The following is a 3,328-nucleotide window of genomic DNA, read 5'->3' on the forward strand; positions in this document are numbered from 1 at the left end:
TCACACACACACACTCTCCCTCTGATCTCTTCCTGAATTGGTTTTTTGTTTCGAAAAAACCAGATTCCATGGTTGGAGAAGCACAACGTACAGGCTTTATAGAAGCGCAGAAAAAATACAGACACACGCTGTCACAGGTATTCATTGCTAAGCTAGACGCTCATGATCAAACGTGGCATCATGTTGCTCTGTGACAGCCATCCATAGGCGCTGACCAGATTTAATATGCCGTCCAAACTTAAATCACGGGACGCGAATCTCCAAGCCAAAATAGCAAGAAAAATGAAACATTCATCTAAGAGCAATTCATCTAAGAGCAAGTATAATAAGATCCAGTCAGCCAGCTATAAGATGATAAAATATTATTTTGTTTGCTTAGCGGGAGAAGTGAGAATAGGAGAGAGGAGGTAAGTGGACTCTAGTGCAAGAGCCAGTTTTTACACGTGCTTCTAGGTACTTTGTAAGAATAAAGTGTGGATCATATTTTGAAAAAAATAGTACATTTTTAGGGTTAACTACATAGGACTTGCACGCATCCATAGATCATAAATTTAACCATGATAATACAAAATATATATTATTAGAAAGTTTAGGTGTTTTACTTTCTAATGATATAATTTTTATGTTGTATAATTATTATTATGTTAGCAGAATTGATAACCTAGAGACATCCAAGCCCAATGAACTGGAACGGAAGTAGTATTGTATATGGTGGCTATAAATTGGCTATAGATAACATGGCAAACCACTATATCCAAATGTCACTATAGCCAACTGTCCTAAACCCACTAGTGGAAAACTGCTCTTTTGCACCGGTTCATAAGGCCCATATGCACCGGATGGCCAACCGGTGCAAACCATCCGGTGCAAAAGGCCCCCCCCTTTTGCACCGGTTCTGTTACAAACCGGTGCTAAAGGGGGCACCACGTGGCCGTCTGTGGTGAGTCCGGCGGGGGACCTTTTGCACCGGTTCGTAATACGAACCGGTGCAAAAGGGTCTACCGCGGCAGAGAATTGCACTAAAACGCTGCCGCGGCAGACTCTGCCGCGGCAGGAATTTTCACTAAAACGCTGCCGCGGCGACTCTGCCTCCATTCGAAACACGGTATAATATTAATGCAAACAATTCAAATATATATATAGGAAACCATTGTATTACATATATCGATCAAAGTGACACACGTTCATGCATATATATATATATATGTCTACATCAACTTTGATATTGGCGGTTGTCCACATAGTGTTCTCCATCTGGAGCTATGACTTGCTCAAGTAAGAACCCCGCCAGTTCTTCTTGAATTGCTCGTACACGCTCTGTTGCTAGAAGACCGTCCCGCAACCGTTCGATCTAATAATTTGAAGAAGGTACGATGGTCAGTATATATATATATATATGTGTGTATGTGAATGAAACACAAGGTGATCGATAAAATAAAGCCATGAATGTTGTTTAATTACTTACATCAAGTTGTTCCAAAATGTCCCTCACATGATGGGTATTCTGGCGGATGAACTCGCAAACGTAGAACCCGCATAAATTATTCCCGTCCTCTTGCCTCAAGCACTTTACGAGAACAAAGTTCAATCAAAATAATATATATATAATCAAGGATGATAATAATTGTATTGAAACTAGAATCAAAGAGATGCGCGGCCTAGCCATTAGTACTTACCGGTACATGTTTTATTCGAAGATCTTTATTCTTTAAACCCGGAGCTTTGTTGGTGAACCGTTTCCAAGCCTTGTGGAGGATATCAGCCATGTCCCCCCACGCCTCAAGGGGTTTACTCTTCGAGTCCATGACTTCTACTATCCCGGTGTCGGGTTCAATGACTAGCAGGATATAGTGAAACCTGCGGACACACACATATATATATATATGCATAACTCATCAATGACTAGCATCCGTTCTACTATCCCGGTGTCGGGTTCAATGACTAGCATCTGCCTCATCTTTGTATAGTTTTACCATCGTTGGATCAAGGCACGCTAGGACATCGGGATACACTTGGAGCGGGGGGCACGAGTTTTTCTGGGCTCCAAGCTGGGGAACTAGTTTCCCATCTACCTTACTTTTTTCCCACCGCTCTTTTGCTAACACATTTGACTTGCGAATAGACCGGTCATAGTTCGATGAAAGACTTGGCTCAGGTTGATGAAGGTTCTTCAGCAGTTTCAACTTCTTTTCCAGAGATATAGCTGGCCCCGGCTCAAGCTGGGGCTTTTTAAGTTTCAACATTTGTTGCTTGTGCTGTTCAGCTACGATCTTGGCATTTTCCTCAACTGTATAGTCATAAGGTCTCTTGGGAGGAACCTTAGGCACTCTTGGGAGGGGCTCTTGTTTGCGTCTCGGTGATTTGTTACGACTCAGCTGTGTCGTAGCGGCCCGCCTAATTTTCCTCTTATACTTGGGTGGCGGAGAAGGCTCACGCGGCAGCGGAGATGGCTCACGCACCGGCGGGGAAGGCTCACGCGGCGGCGGAGATGGCTCACGCGCCGGCGGGGAAGGCTCACGCACTGGAGACGGCTGCATCGGTGGAGAATGCTGGCTCGGTGGAGACCTTGTTGGCGCCTTCCAACCCGGAATCACAATGAATTCCTTTCGCCATAGAACTGTAGTGTTCTTGGCCTCTCCCAGCTCTAGCAAATCCCCTTCACCGGCAGGGTGGTCAAGCCTCAGCGGCCCATACCCATCCATAACTTGATCCACCCCGGCAACAGCGTATCCAGGTGGAACCGGCTTGAAGTGATATCTTTGATCAGGTACCGGCGGTAAGACATAGCCGATCGCCGCCTTGAGCGTTAAGTAGCCCATCGTTTGGAAATGTAGCTCACAAGGTGTCGACTCTGTGATAAAGTCCACAGGGTAGAGATCAGAAGGCATCTGCGGATCCACAGGGGAGGGAGGAGCCATCTGCGGATCCACATCTGCATCATCACCAGGCAGCTCCGTGGAAGCCACGCTGCTCTTCCGCTGAGATCCCTGGCCGGTAGCATCGAATGCAACTTCTTCTATCCTCGGATTAGGTTGAGGTTGGGTGACCGTGGATCGAGCTCGACATTATCATCCTCACTTGCTCCTCTAGCTTAGCAACGCGTTCTTGAACCACATCCTTTTGCCTCTCGACGGCTTCTATCGGGATATTTCTTCGTTTCGCAGAAACCCAATACACCACGGCTTGCCACCTGGTATGGTTCGTGTTCGTCCTGGGTGTTCAGGATTCCCAAGGGTGCGTGTGAGCTGGTCCTTCTCTCTTTCGGGACGGAACTTCCCCTCTTCAACTTCCTTTGCAGCATTTCTAAAGGCTTCGATGGGAAGTGGGT

The sequence above is a fragment of the Lolium perenne genome, chromosome 6 (genome assembly GCF_019359855.2).
Source record: "Lolium perenne isolate Kyuss_39 chromosome 6, Kyuss_2.0, whole genome shotgun sequence".
In the NCBI taxonomy this organism is placed as follows: Eukaryota; Viridiplantae; Streptophyta; class Magnoliopsida; order Poales; family Poaceae; genus Lolium; species Lolium perenne.